Consider the following 16,966-nt stretch of genomic DNA (forward strand, 5'->3'; position numbering starts at 1 on the left):
GCGCAGAAGATCGAGGAGCTTGGAAGGCTATTCTGAGTTTGGCTAGTAAAAGTTTTAATAGCCAATATAAGTAAGTAAAGTAGATTCAAACTGTATTCTTAAAACATTTCATAATACACTCATATCGTTGATAATTGAATATGACAGTTTGGGGGGGTTTGGCGGGAAGGGTGTTCCCTAGGTATTTGACAACATAATTTTTTTACCAAACTCGTGTTATGGATAACTAAAAGGGTCCAAGCAAGTTTTTGCGTATGCCGGTGAACCCATTCCCTGGGATGTCAGAAAAGAAAGTACTCTAGCTCCATCACGCAAAGTTCACCTTGCATTCTTTGAAAACTGTGATAACCCGCTCAGCCATCGTACATAATTTTCTCCCTCCACACAGCTACGTCACTGCCAAATGTTGGTGGTTGTTTTCGATTTTGTCTGCCAATGGAGCCGTTGCTACAAAATGCCACTTTGCTCATCGTCGTTGGTTCTTGTCATTAAAACACTTTATACTCAAAATGCACAAAATCAAAGAAAAACACTCACTCTCGCCAACACATGCTCTCTTGCTGGCGTTCTATCTCTTTGGCACTATCACCACTAGGTTAGAGAGTGTGCGAGAGTGTGAGAGGAGGGGGGGATGGGTAAGGCAACATCGAAAACATTTTTGGATAGACCATGTCGTCGCTACCACGCTACGTTTTATTACTTCATACGTCGCACGTGAGGACGGACACACACTAACTACGCAGCAATCCCAACGAAGACGAACACATCCTCTGCTCATCATGGTCATCATATCAACGCTACAAGCTACTACGATGATTCCAGGCAACCGGCCAGCTAGCATAAAATTCCATGAACAAATTTTTTCATTAGAATTTCTGGACAAGAATGATGGTAACGGTATTAATTTGTTTAACATAAACTTGGCGCTAACAAGTTGAGTGAGAGAGCCACAAAAAAAAATAAAATAAAATACCTATATTCGATCATAATTTATATGCATATGTACTTGTTTTCGGCATTGTGGCGCTAGACAGGCGACAATGAATCGAAAGCAAAAAACGAGATTGTAAACACCATCAGCGTCATCATTGTCCGTCCCCATCAACAGCAAGCGGCCATAACGCCCCAACAATATTCGTGATCTTGACAAAGCTAAGAAAAAAAGGCCGCAAAAAACATCTCTGCAAATTTCTTTGCAGAGCCGACAACACATGTGTTGCCAAACGGCAGTTTGTTTATGCTAAGAGATCTTTCACACACCATAACATAATAAATAGCCGCAGGCATAGGCTCACCTATGTATGTGTGTATGTATGTACCACCATGGTTGTCATTACCTGCGCCAGTATAAGAAGGAAAGAGTTACGGTAAATTTTACATAAATATGCATAAATGTTGAGAAGTTGACTGTCTAGCTTGTCTCTCGCTCTCTAACCGTTAGTTATGACAAAGTGTTTGCAATTTAATAACGGTTTAATTAACTACAAAGAAAACACTCCCGCCGCCCATCCTAATGCATTTCTCCTTCCCTGGTGAATATTGTGCTGGCTATGGTAAGCCTTGCTGTGTTTACGTTTAACTCAACACACCCCTGTGCAGGAAAAACAAAAGAAAATAAGAAAAACTCCAACGAAAATCCCAAAAAAGTAATTAATGGATACACTGAGACAAGAAGAGCCAATACCAACAACTACAACAACAACATCACCACCCGGTGACGATGATGGCGATGGCGATGACGACGATGGTCCATGAATTAACTCATACAGTGTTGTTTGACTCGACAAGCAACGCTGGTGTGTCTGGTTGGCAACTCTCTTGCAAAGTAACACAAATTAAATTTTACCGACGGCATTTGAATTGATTTTTTTTTTGTTGCCACATTTTAATGGAAATTCTAATGGAAAATTTAATTGAAACTGTAAAGAGGTGAGTGAGCTATAATCGAAAAGAGGAGTAGAAAAACTCTGTGGAATGGAATGCGGTAAAGTGATGTCATTTTGAGACATATTTTCATTGGTTGCACCAACTCAACCGCAGTTGCAAAGTTGACAAAAATTTTATCAAACATCTTATGAAAGGATTTTCAAATTTAAATGGTGTCGCCGTCATGCTAAGGAATTTTCTAAGTGTCAAGGATAAAACTCTGTTGCAAGTTGCATGATAATCAAAAGAAAAACAAAAAACGATAGAAATTTTATCCCAAGATCTGCCGTCGGTATTTCACAAGTTCTATTAGAATTTGAAAATAATGTGAGTATGCTTAAATGTAAGAGAGAAATTCACAAAATGACGGATCACACTCTAGAAACTTCTCAGCTATTACTAGTGTACTCAGCCAGTACTACAGATGTCGCTCGGTGGACTAGGACAATAAAATGAGACGACGTTTTTTCGAGCGACAAGCTTGTTTTTAATGGCAATTGGAGTTGGAAAAAAGTTGAAATATTCACTGATGAATGATTTTGGGGTTGCAGAAGATACCGTTTGCCCATTCGATTCTTTCAAGTTCTTAGTGATTCCTTAACGATTTCATGTTTGTGATAAAAAGAGGTTTTAAACTGTTCTAATACTTTCATGTTCATGTATTGCACCCTTCACCATTGATTGCCCAGGCTTAGATTGATCATAGCGATAAACAAGTAAAAGAGTGCTAAGTTCGGCCAGGCCGAATCTTATATACCCTCCACCATGCATCGCATTTTTTGAGTTCTTTTCCCGGTATCTCCTTTTAGGCCAACAAGGGATAAAGGAAAATAATTGCTATGCTATTGGAACTATATCAAGTTATGGTTCGATTCGGATCATAATCGTGTTGGAGACCACAGTAGAAGTCATTGTGTAAAATTTAGCCAATTAGAATAGGAATTGCGCCCTCTAGAGGCGCAAGAAGTAAAATAGGGAGATCGGTTTACAGGGGAGCTGTATCAATCCATAGACTGATTCAGATCATATTTGACACGTATGTTGAAGGATATGGGAGAAACCGTTAAACAACATTTCAGCCAAATCGGATAATGATTGCGCCCTCTAGAGGCGCAAGAAGTAAAATAGGGAGATCGGTTTACAGGGGAGCTATATCAATCCATAGACTGATTCAGATCATATTTGACACGTATGTTGAAGGGCATGGGAGAAACCGTTAAACAACATTTCAGCCAAATCGGATAATGATTGCGCCCTCTAGAGGCGCAAGAAGTAAAATAGGGAGATCGGTTTACAGGGGAGCTGTATCAATCTATAGACTGATTCAGATCATATTTGACACGTATGTTGAAGGATATGGGAGAAACCGTTAAACAACATTTCAGCCAAATCGGATAATAATTGCGCCCTCTAGAGGATCAAGAAATCAAGATTTAAGATCGGTTTATACGGCAGCTATATCAGCTCATGGACCGATTAAAGCACAGTAGTGGGAAGTTGCAACGAAACACGACATGTAAAATTTCAGCCAAATCAGATAACCATTGCGCCCTCTAGAGGCTCAAGAACTTAAGAAGCCAGATCGGTTTGTATTTGAACCATACTCAGCACAGTTGTTGGAAGTCATACCAAAACACGTCATGCGAAATTTCAGCCAAATCGGTAACTAATTGCGCCCTCTAGCGGCTCAAGAAGTGAAGACCCCAGATTGGTTTATATGGCAGCTATATCAGGTTATGGACCGATTTCAACCATACTTGGCAAAGTGTTTGGACATCATAACAAAACACGCCATGCAAAATTTTCGGAGAGGAATTGCGTCCCCTAGTGGCTCAAGAAGGCAAGATCCTAGAACGGTTTATATGGCAACCGTATAAAAACATGGACTCATATGGCCCATTTTCAGTCCAACCGACCTACGTTTATATGAAGTATTTATGCCAAATTTCAAACGACTTTACTCCTTCGAATTTTAGCGTGCTTTCGACGAACAGACGGACGGACATGGTTAGATTGTCTTAAAATCTCATGACGGCCAAGAGTATATATAAAGGGTGATTTTTTTGAGGTTAGGATTTTCATGCATTAGTATTTGACAGATCACGTGGGATTTCAGACATGGTGTCAAAGAGAAAGATGCTCAGTATGCTTTGACATTTCATCATGAATAGACTTACTAACGAGCAACGCTTGCAAATCATTGAATTTTATTACCAAAATCAGTGTTCGGTTCGAAATGTGTTCATTCACCGTAACGTTGCGTCCAACAGCATCTTTGAAAAAATACGGTCCAATGATTCCACCAGCGTACAAACCACACCAAACAGTGCATTTTTCGGGATGCATGGGCAGTTCTTGAACGGCTTCTGGTTGCTCTTCACTCCAAATGCGGCAATTTTGCTTATTTACGTAGCCATTCAACCAGAAATGAGCCTCATCGCTGAACAAAATTTGTCAAAATTTGAACACATTTCGAACCGAACACTGATTTTGGTAATAAAATTCAATGATTTGCAAGCGTTGCTCGTTAGTAAGTCTATTCATGATGAAATGACAAAGCATACTGAGCATCTTTCTCTTTGACACCATGTCTGAAATCCCACGTGATCTGTCAAATACTAATGCATGAAAATCCTAACCTCAAAAAAATCACCCTTTACTTGATGGGGTTTTAGACATATATTTCGAGGATACCCCCTTCTATGGTAGAGGGTATAAAAATACACATGCAATGGGATTTCTATTACCGTGCATGCTAGGGGCCAAAGCCTTTACGGATAATGGATTTTCGCATATGATACCGAAAAAATTTCCAGTTTTTCATACCCTTTACCTCCACCCTTATGAAACCGACATCAATCATGAAGGAGTTGGAGTCTAGGCATCAACTCTACCGTAGGAAAGTTTATAAATACAATAACTTACTTACTAAAAGATGCATTACGGCAGGCTTGGGATCTATGGATCTAAAAAGATGGGTCAGCAGAGGAACTCCTCAAGGAGGTGTTTTGTCTCCTCTACTTTGGAATATAGCCATTAAGAATGTATTATTGTCTCTGGAAGAAACAGGCGTAAAAGTGGTGGCGTATGCTAATGACGTGGCAATTGCGGTTAGGGGAAAGTTTCCCAGCACTCTAAGAGATATACTTCAGGAAGCTCTACGTGCAACAGCAAAATGGGCTACCGAAAGCGGTCTGGGTATAAATCAGTGCAAGACAGAGGTAGTTCTTTTCAGCAGGAGATACAAGTTGCCTACAGTGGAACCTTGGGTGGAGAGACTATTCAACTTGGTTGGAGAGAATATTCCACATACAGAAAGCGCAAAATACCTGGGTGTTTTGTTGGACAGGAAATTGAACTTCAAATCCTACTTTTTTTAAAGGCCAAGAAAGGCCACTCTTGCCCTATACACCTGCAAGAGAGCCATTGGCAGAAGGGGATTTAGACCGCGTGTCATGCATTGGGTTGTCAGACCTATTATGCTATATGGTGTTGTGGTATGGTGGACGGCGCTTGAAAAATCCACCTAATGCTCAATACTTAACCGGATCCAAAGGATGGCTTGTTTGTGCATTACAGCCGCACTGAGGACGACACCATTAGCTGCACTGAATTTAAGGCTACATCTTATGCCTCTGGCCATTGTGGCTACCCAAATTGCAGCGACCACTGCCGTCAGGTTAAGGGAGCTCTCTCATTGGTCTTGTGGCGGCCACGGACACTGTGTTATCCTTGATACAATATCCGATGTTCCAGGCAGTGTGGATTATACTCTACCTGAGCCGCTTTCTGATAAAAATTACTGTACCACTATTCCTGATAGAAGCGATTGAAACTCCGATATCCCTGGTAACAAAAGTTACACAGATTTCTATACGGATGGTTCCAAACTAAACAACCAGGTAGGCTTTTGGGGTGTACTCTAAAGATCCAGAACTGGTCATATCGAAGAAGATACCCGACCCGACTGCAGTGTGTATCAAGCAGGGATCCTTGCAATAAAGGTAGTGGTGGAATGGCTACGATATAATGTCACTACGACGATTGGCATAAATATCTTCTCAGACAGCCAGGCAGCCATTAAATCCCTGGAGAACGTATTTCTGAACACAAAAACCACCCTCGACTGTCGCAGATCTCTCAACGAGATGGCTGAACAGTTTAAAATTCACCACAGAGATATCCCAGGGAATTGTAAGGCGGACGAGCTTGCAAGACTAGGAACTACCTTACACACTCCAGGGACACTGGAATCTATGGGTATGCCTATAACGACATGTAAGCTAAGTTTTCGGGACCAGGCCCGAAGGGCAATGAATGATAGATGGTCACAAAGAGGGAGCTCTGAGAATTCTAAAACTACGAGGCGTAATATAGACTTGAAGAGGTCTACCGCTTTGCTGTTATTGGCTAGAACAGACGTCTCAGTCATTGTGTCCGTCATGACAGTTACTGTCTAATCGGAAAACTTGCTGACAGACTGAAGGTTGCCAACAACGACTTTTTCAGAAGGTGTAGGGACAACGAGGAAGAAGAGACAATGGAACACCTTCTGTGTGTGTGTCCCGCTCTAGCAGTTAGGAGTTCCACTTTAGCTTCTCATTTCTTGGAGAACCTGTTTGATTTAGCGGATGTGAACATTCGCAAGTTATTGGGCTTTTTAAAGTGATCTGGAGGGTTCAACGGTAGAAACTAAAAGCATCTTCCTTCTTCTGTTCCTGTGGTACCACAATGAACGAAAACGTCTAAGTGAGTCTGGAGGTCACCGTAGCGCAGAGGTTAGCATGTCCGCCTAGACGCTGAACGCCTGGGTTCGAATCCTGGCGAGACCATCAGAAAAACTTTTCAGCGGCAACATTTGTGAGATAACATGCCATGTAAAACTTTTCTCCAAAAAGGTGTGGCACTGCGGCACGCCATAAGGACTCGGGTATAAAAAGGAGGACTACACTCATTTTTATGTGAGAAGTTTGCCCCTGTTCCTTAGTGGAGTGTTCAAGGGCAAATTTTGCATTTGCAACCTAGCCGCATTGTGTATAAAAACTGCATAAAAATTTTTACTCTATTATCTGGGAAAATTGATTATTCCCAAAGCCTCCGATGCCGAGCAACGCGGATAATTTCACTTTCAAAATAAAGGGTGATTTTTTAAGAGCTATAGGAAAGTTTTACAAAAAAAAAAAACTCCTGAAATCTTTATTTTAATCCTTGGTGCGCTCCATATACTTCAAAGTTTGTCGATTATTTCAAGCAAATGTTGACCGAGACTGCGCCTCAAATGGTCCATCCGCTAAGTCCAATTTTGGCATACTCTTTCCAACATTTCGGCCGGAATCCTACTAATAAATGCTTCAATGTTGTCTTCCAATGCGTCAATTGAAGCGGGCTTGTCTGTATAGACATGAGTCCCACAAAACATAGTCTGAAGGCGTTAAATCGCGCGATCTTGGCGGCCAATTAACCGGTCCCGGAACTCGCCTCTCAATAAGTCCATTGTTACGCGTGCTGTATGGCATGTGGCATGTCATGTAAGTCACGCTCTTGGAATTTGGGCAACAAAAAGATGGATATCATTTCACGATAGCGCTCGCCATTCACAACTACGTTACGATTCGCATCATCTTTAAAGAAGTACGGTCCAATGATGCCACCAGCCTATAAACCGCACCAAACTGTGCCCTTTTGTGAATGCATTGGTAGCTCTTGCATTGCTTCTTGTTGATCTTCACTCCAAAATCGACAATTCTGCTTATTTACGTACCCACTGAGCCAAAAATGAGCTTCGTTCATGAACTGAAAGAAGCGGCCGATGAGCACGTGCACGCATTTTGATAATACAGTTCAATAATTTGAAAGCGTTGTTCATGGTTTAATTATGGACCAAACTGAATATGGTTGACAGTGAAACAAAACACGAAACGTGAGTGAGCTGTTTAAACAAGTGTTGCCAAAAGGATAATAGCTAAAAAATCACCCTTTACAACGGCTTAGGTCATGTTGTCAGAATGAGTGGAGAATCTCCAGCGAAGAAGTCTTTGGAGGACGATCATAATGAATAACATAAAGGGGAGGACCGGATCTCTGATAGAGTAACCAAGTGGAGAAAGACTTCCAGAAACTGGGTACAGAGATTGGAGAAGGAGAGCAGAAGACCGAGGCGCTAGAAAATCTTTCCTATATTCGGCTAGAGAAACAAATGTTCTGTAATGGCCAACTAAAGTAAGTAAAGTAATACGACTTCGATGTTTTAGCAGATTTTTGTGCTTAAAAAAGCCGATTTCATGGAAAGGCAGTTCTTTAGGAGATTTGCAATTTGTGTAACATTTTCTCTCTTCGTAAGAATTACTTTGAACGATTCAATGTTCAATTAACATGTTGACAAGATTATGGTAAATTTTTCCTGTTTTTCTTCTACGATAATTTACAAATTGAATATTTTTGAGGTGATTTTGCAGTTTACATGGAATCGATGATGACTTTCCGCGAGATCCCAAAGCAAACAAAAAAAACAGGTAGGTATAACTATTTCTCCACCTTAGAATCAAACACCAAAACGGATTTTCAAAATTGTAGCCACAATCAGACATGTGAACGGATTTTCAAAATTTTATATTTAATCAAATACTTGAATGGATTTTCAATTTTTATGTAAAAAAAAAAACATATCTTATATTGTTTATATTTCTATATCCACTACCAAGGGATTAATTCGATCATTGACTCTGGGTCTACACAATAGTTATATATTTGATCATCAAATATTTTAAACACGATTTAGCGATAACATTATGTTGGGGCATCTGTCCGTTTGTCAGTTTTTTCTAGGCTGCATTATTATACTCTACACCGCTACTGTGGTACAGGGTATTATAACTGGGTATTATAACCTAACTAACTTCCCAGAAGGAAGAGAGATCCCATTGATAAGCACACCTATCGACTCAGACTCACTTTCTGATTCGATTTAGCTAGGTCCGTCTGTCTGTCTTTCTGTTCATGTTAATTTGTGTACAAAGTACAGGTCGCACTTTTCATCCCATCGTCTTCAAATTTTAGCCTAGAGACGAAGCCTATTGAAATTGGAAATAATCGGTTCAGATTTGGATATAGCTCCCATATATATGGGTTGCCCAAAAAGTAATTGCGGATTTTTCATATAGTCGGCGTTGAGAAATTTTTTTCACAGCTTGTGACTCTGTAATTGCATTCTTTCTTCTGTCAGTTATCAGCTGTTACTTGAAGCTTTAGAAAAAAGTGTAAAAAAGTATATTTGATTAAAGTTCATTCCAAGTTTTATTAAAAATGCATTTACTTTCTTTTAAAAAATCCGCAATTACTTTTTGGGCAACCCAATATATGTTTGTCCGATTAGGACTAAAATTGCAATTATATCGTCATTTGTAAACCGATTCTTACGAAATTCTGAACGTGGAGTTCTCTTAGTCTCGGATTTACTGCTGAATTTATTAGCAATCGGTTCAGATTTCCATATAGCTCCCATTGATATGTTCGTTCGATTTGGACTCTTAATACAATAAATTGGTCATTTGTTAAACGATTCACACGAAAATTCGCACAAAGGATTCCCTTATGACTCCCGGTATTGCTATTGAATTTTATAGAATTCGATTCGATTAAGAAAATTTTAATCGATCTTCCCAAAACTTGGCACGAGGGTATCTCTTCTAACTCCTCTGATGACAGATGAATTTCAAAGAAATTTGTTCAGTTTTATATAAAGCTTTCATACATATGCATTTCTAATGGTGGCAGGGAATGTGAACCTCCTAGTCAGAGTAAGGCCCAACTAGCAGTGACCCAGCTGAAGAACAACAAGGCAGCAGAAGCCGAGGGGTTACACGCTGAACTATTTAAGACCGGAGGCGACACAGTGATAAATCTGACAAGAAGAACGCACACCCGATGACTAGAAACTTATCATACTATGTCCCGTACACAAGAAAGGAGACAAAACGGAATCTGTCAACTACAGAGGAATAAGTCTCATCCCCATCGCATACAAGATACTCTCGACCGTTTTGTGTGAAAGATTAAAACCTAAAGTCAATGAGATAATTGGGCCCTTTCAATGCGGCTTTAGACTTGGTAAATCCTCCCTAGACCAGATATTAACACTGCGTCAAATCCTGGAAAAGATACAAGAAGGACAAATCAACATCTACCATCTCTTTGTTGACTACAAAGGTAATTTTGACAGTCCTTTATGTTCAAAGGAATTTCAAGCCATGTCTGAGTGTGAGTATTCCAGCAAAATTTATAAAACTCTGCAGGATGACACTTGCTGATACGCGTTCCTCAGTAAGAATGGGAAGGAATCTCTCGGAACCATTTAATACCAAACGAGGTTTCAGACAAGGAGACAGCCTATCGTGTGATCTGTTTAATATCCAGCTGGAGAAGATTATACGAGATGCAGATGTGAATAGATACGGCACACTAATCACAAGAGAACACATGCTACTCGCCTATTCTGACGACATCGATATCATAGGTCGGTCAACGGAAGTAGTAACTGTAGCCTTAGAAAGAATCGAAAGAAAGTCAGTGAAAATGGGTCTGGCAGTAAATGGAGGTAAGACGAAATGGATGGTCTCAACTCTGAAAACGCCTTGTACAACCGATCACAAAGAAAATGGTGAAAGTTGGGAACTTCAACCTTTGAGATAGTCAGCAAGTATATCTACCTCGGCACCGCCGTAACCGAAACGAATGACACCAGTTTTGAGATTAAACGAAGAATAATAATGGCAAACAGATGCTACTTTGGATTAAGTAGGTAGATTAGAAGCATGGCTACCTCTCGACAGACCAAGTTTACACTACCCAAGACACTGATACTACCGGTGCTGTTATATGGTTCTGAGGCATTGGTACTTGTGAAAGCAGATGAGACAGTACTTGGAGTATTTGATAGAAAGATTCTTCTTAAAATATATGGATCAGTTTGCGTTAGTGGAGAATATAGGTATCGTATGAGCTGTATGCGATGTACGAGGACGATAGCATAGTTACACGCATCAAAATACAACGGTTGCGATGACACTATACAAGACACTGATACTACCGATGCTGTTATATGGTTCTGAGGCATTGGTACTTGTGAAAGCAGATTAGGCAGTACTTGGAGTATTTGATAAAAAGATTCTTCTTAATATATACGGACCAGTTTGCGTTAATGGAGAATATAGGCGTCGTATGAATCACAAGCTATATGAACTGTATGACGACAATAGCTTAGTTACACGTATCAACATACAGCGGCTGCGTTGGCTAGATCATGTTGTCAGAATGGATGAAGAAGCTCCAGCAAAGAAGTCTTTTATAGGCAAACACGGTGGTACACGCAAACCGGGAAGACCAAAAGCCCGATGGAAAGATCAAGTGGTGGGAGACACCTCAAAACTTGATGTCAGAGATTATAAAATGAGCGCGGAAGATGGAGGAGCTTGGAAAGCTATTTACGTATATTGTACTTACAAAATTAAGTAAGTACAATATACATCTACCGATTTTCACTTTTAAAGACTTTGGTAACCCATTTATCAATCGATCTTCTCAAAAATGTGCACAACGATTTAATCCATGGCTCCTACAATATGTACGGATTTTGATAGAAATTTCACATACCAAATTTAAGAAAACTTGAAATTCGACGACTTAGCCTGCATATCTAATATGGTGTAGGATATCGAAAGTTCGGCTTCACCCAATTTCAGCCTGTCTTTACATGTTCAAAAATTTAACTAAGCAAGTCCGCATGTTAACATAGCATCGAATAGTATCTGAGAATATGGAACACAATTTTCAGCTGTGGTTATATATTTATCAAGTGGTGTCGCTCTACAGTATGCCCATTTGGTCTCTGCAATAAAAGTGAGTTCCCTTAACATTAAACATAAACTTAAAACGAGAAATTTCCGGCGTTGTTCCTTAATGGTATGTTCATGGGCAAATGTACATTAAACAGCGCTAACTTATATAATTCCTTTTATAGAATCCAAGGTAGTGGATATCGAAGTTCGGCCCAGCCGAAATCTTTAATTTTTCCACTTTTTTATTCAACTTATTTTACAGGTCATTTTAGTACAAACTAATAACCTTTCTTTCAACTAAGAGAGAGAGATCAACTAAAAATTCTTCAGATATTAGACATTGATGTAATGTTTCCACCAGTAAAAATGTAAGGAGTGTGAACATGTGTCATTAACTTGAGAGGAGAACGCCGAATGGGCATGTAGTAAAACACAACAACTGGATATAAGAAGAACAAACTATGAATAAGTCTCAACATATCTCATTTTCAACACGACAAGTCTATTACAAATCCATTTCTTCCGATATACTCATATTGTTCCCAAAGATATTGAACATGTATACAGCTTCAAAGTGTCGCATTTATTGCACGTGCCTTGGAAAATCATTCAATAATGGGAAGTTCTGTTAATTATTCGATATTGCAAACAACTTTACCTTTGGATTTATGAGTCTAAACATGAGAATGCTACCTCAAAGTGTATGACGATAATATAGAAAAGATATATACGTTGAATTAAACACAATTTTCGAGAAATATTGTTAATATTATATATTGAGAAGTTATTCTTGTTATTTGTTTAAACTGTTTCATTTTATTTAAAATAGTATATGAAGCCATATTAATTTAATTTTTTGACAAAGTTTAATATAAATGATGTATAATTTAGAATAAGTGATCGCTTTTTCAATACGGAGCTTTTTTAGTTTCCTTGCAACAAATCGATACGTTCAATGGGTAATGAAAAATTCTTTATACTATAACAATAAAAATCGATTTAACTAATATAACCTTACTTGTTTTTCTTATATATTGTGTTGCCCAAAAAGTAATTGCGGATTTTTTAATAAAACTTAGAATGAACTTTAATCAAATATACTTTTTTACACTTTTTTCTAAAGCTTCAAGTAACAGCTGATAACTGACAGAAGAAAGAATGCAATTACAGAGTCACAAGCTGTAAAAAAATTTGTCAACGCCGACTATATGAAAAATGGGCAATTACTTTTAGGGCAACCCAATAATACTAGCTGGACCGGCCCGCTTCGCTGCGCCTTCTTTTTCTTTATATGGAACAAAATTTTCCTTGGAATATTTATTTTCGACAATTAAAGAGTTTTTGGTGAAATACCATGCCACTAAAATGGTATATCGCTTGACTAACAGTTTACCAATATAAGTGCCTTTATCTGAATGCCATATGATCTTTATTGATCTACGAATTTAAGTTTGAATGTAAGGTGTACTCCATTCTTAAAATACTGTATTTCAGCCCGATATTCTTATGATGTCTGACTAGGGGTGTTTTCGGGGGAGAGGTGGTCTCTCAGACACTTGGCACTGAAAAAATATCAGCATCGTGCTCTTCTCCCAAATACTATTTTTTTAAACCCCATATAGCCATTAGTTTTGAGGGAAGTTTATAGGATGAAGCGTCCCCCAAATAAATGGCCCCAAAATCGGTTATCAAATTCGTTTTCTAATCTCGAATACCTCTCATTTGAGCCACATATTGGTATGGTCGAAAAATTTTCACCCTTTGGGGGGTGTTTTGGGGAAGGGATGATTCCCTACATACATGGTCCTACATTTGGATATCAAATGCGTATTCTACTCCCAAGTAGCTTTCATTTGAGCCCCATAATATTGCGATGGTCAGTAAAAAATTGCTGTTTGTGGGGTATTTTGGGAAAGGGGTAGACCCCCAGAAAATTGGTACCGAAAGTGGGTATCAATTCTTGCTCTGCCCCCCACTAACTTTTATTTAAGCCCCACATTGACATGGTCGGTAAATATGCCCGATCGCTAAGCCCTGAAAATACATCAGCATCGTGCTTCATTCTCATATATTTGAACCCCATATTGCCATTGGCCTCAAAATTGGATATCAAATTCGTTTTCAAATCTCAATTACCATTCACCTAAACCCCTTATTGAAAAGACCATTAAATATGTCCGGTTTGGGGTATGGGCCCTAAAAACTATGAACATCAAGCTCCACTGTCTTGAAGGCCCAAATTGTCTTGGTGAGCAAATACGTCCTATATGGGGGTTGTTATGGCGGTGGGACGTCCCCTAGACAGTTGGTCCCCAAAGGTTGATGTCAGATTCATTGTCTACTCCCAAATACCCTTCATTTGAGCTCCATTTTTCCATAGTCGGCAAACATGACCGGGTTGGAGGGTGCTTTGGGGGATGGGCTGCCACTCAGTGATTTGGCTTTGAAAATATATATCAGATTAGTGTTTTACTCTAAAATACCTCTTATTTGAGCCTCATATTGCTATGGTCAGCAAATGACCCCATATACACTTTTCCCGAACATTGATATCAGATTCGTCATTTGAGCCCCATATTGCTATGGTCGTAAATTTGTCCCCTTGGGAGAAGTTTTTGGGTATTAGCTGCCCCCCAAACACTTGGTCCCACATCTGGATATCAGATTCGTATTCTACACTCAAATACCTTTCATTTAAGCCCCATATTACCATGGTCAGTAAATAAGTCCTGTTTGGGGAAGGGTGGACCCCCAGAAACTTTGTCCCACATGTGGATATAAGATTCGTATTCTACTCTGAAATACCTTTCGTATGAGCTCCATGGTCGGTAAATACGCCCGATTTAAGGGGAGGGGGGGGGGGGGTTTGGGTGCTGGGGTGTCCCCCCAAAACTTGGTCCGACAATTGGATATAAGATACGTTTTCTTATCCCAAATACCTTTCGTTTGAGTCCCATATTGTCGTGATTGGTGTAAATATATGTTTGGTAGGTTTTAGGGTGGGGGATCACCCCACCACCACAAAAACGTCCAAAGTGGGAACATTAGCCGATCACGGATATATGGGTCTAGGTTTGTTTGCTCCGTATAGACTAAAAACGGGAGAACCGATTTTCTCGAAATTTTCGCATATTGTGTAGGTTGGTCTGGAAGGAAACATAGGCTATAGAATTTTTCGGTATCGAAAGGAGGACGGACCCTCCCCCTTATGCCAAAAACACAACCTAAAATCAAGGGTGGACCGATCGGGACAATATGGGTATCATATGAAAGGTATTAGAAATTAGAATACGAATATGGTATTAAAATTTGAGTCTAAGTACCCATCGGGCCGCCCCAACCCCAAAACTCCTCCAAACAGACATATTGGACGTTCATTTCAATATGGGGCTCAAATGAAAAGTATTCCGGAAGAGCTTGACTTGCATGACAGGTGGTTTCAATAAGACGATGCCATATGCCACACAGCGCGGGTTACAATGAACTTATTGAGAACATTTTATTTCACGTTCGGGACCGGTCAATTGGCACCTAGATCCTGCGATTTAACTCCTTTACACTATTTTTTGTGGGGCTATGCTAAAGCTCATCTTTACGAACAAGCCCGCTAGAATTGACGCATTGAAAGACAACATCGAAGCATTTAATCGTGATATATTGGCCGATATGCCAGAATTGGACTAAGCGGATGGACCAAAAACTCAAAATTCGTGCGCTCTGAAGAAGTTCATCGCTCGGTTCTTCCATTATACGATGAAGCTCATTTGTGGCTTAATGGGTACGTAAATAAGCAGAATTGTCGATTTTGGAGTGAAGATTAGCCGGCAGGTTTGCAAGAGCTACCAATGCATCCAGAGGAAGTCAAAGTTTGGTGGGGTTCATAGGCTGGTGGCATCATTGGACCGTACTTCTTCAAAGAAGATGCGAATCGTAACGTAACTGTGAATAGTGAGCGCTATCGTGAAATGATATCCAACATTTTTTTTGCCCAAAATACAAGAGCTTGACTTGCATGACATGTGGTTTCAACAAAACGGTGTCATATGTCACATAGCACGCGTAACAATGGATGGAATTATTGAGAGGCAAGTTCGGTGAACTTTTTATTTAACGTTCGGGACGGGTCAATTGGTCGTCTAAGCCGTGCGATTTAACGCTTTTAGCCTATTTTTTAGGGGGCTATGATAAAGTTCAGGTCTATACAGAGAAGCTCCCTTCAATTGATGCATTGGAAGACAACATCGAAGCATTTATTCATCAGCTATTGGCCGAATTGTTGTAAAGAGTATGTGAAAATTGGACTAAACGGATGAACACTTTGAGGCGCAATCACGGTGAACATTTGCATGGAATAATCTTCAAATATTAAATTACATGGACCGGGCTATCATTAAAAATAAAGATTTCATGCATTATTCTGAATTTAAGGTGTTTTTTATTTTTTGAAAAACTTTCCCATAGCTCTTAAAAAATCACAATTTTTTGTCTTTATCTTACTTTAAGACTGTTTCAGTATTCGTTTTTTTTTGCATTCTACAAGCTTTTAGGCAATGATCTCTTCATTTTAAAACTATTTCCCCACCTATAATGGTTAAGGTGTAGCTTAGCTTGTTCGCTAACAATTTTCGTATGTGATTTAAGTGCTATGTAAAAACTATTTTTTTTTACAAAACTGTGTTGGCTTTGTGTCATATGTTGCATTGTTGGCGCATATAATGGCATTAATTCATCAAATGGTAAACCATTTGAAACATTGTAATTGTTTGCCTTTATTCATATTTTGTGTAGCAGGTAAAACTGCAACATTGTTGCAGATAAATGTCTCAATAAAATATGCTGTCAATGTTTTAGATAGGTGGGTTGCAAGCATATTGGATGCAGAATTTCATAAAGAAAAACAGTAGTTTTTTATACCCACCACCATAGGATAGGGGGTATATTCATTTAGTCATTCCGTTTGGATCGTCGTAAAATTTAAGACGATTCAACGATGTCTGTCCGTCTCTCTGTCCGTCTGTTGAAATCACTATAGGTTTCAAAAAGATAGATATTGAGCTGAAATTTGGCACAGATACGTTTTTTTTGATGCACGTTAAGTTCTTGAACGGGTCAATTCGGACCATATTTGGAGAAAGCTGCTATATAAACCGATTTTCTGATAAAGGGTCTAATGCCCATAAAAACATTATTTTTCATCCGATTTTGCT

At 39.3% G+C, this 16,966-nt stretch overlaps 1 protein-coding gene and 1 long non-coding RNA gene across 3 annotated transcripts in view; one reads left to right on the forward strand and one right to left on the reverse strand.

Moving 5' to 3' along the window:
• LOC131995343 (uncharacterized) overlaps nucleotides 1-16,966 on the reverse strand; it is a 466,869-nt gene that overhangs the window by 378,806 nt on the left and 71,097 nt on the right. The gene's annotated exons all lie outside the window — the stretch shown is intronic.
• LOC106091246 (uncharacterized) lies at nucleotides 721-12,625 on the forward strand. The gene is made up of 3 exons (XR_001221974.2): nucleotides 721-1,929; nucleotides 8,370-8,438; nucleotides 12,022-12,625. It is a non-coding gene; the product is annotated as an uncharacterized LOC106091246 (long non-coding RNA).

Source organism: Stomoxys calcitrans, chromosome 1 (assembly GCF_963082655.1).
Source record: "Stomoxys calcitrans chromosome 1, idStoCalc2.1, whole genome shotgun sequence".
NCBI lineage: Eukaryota > Metazoa > Arthropoda > Insecta > Diptera > Muscidae > Stomoxys > Stomoxys calcitrans.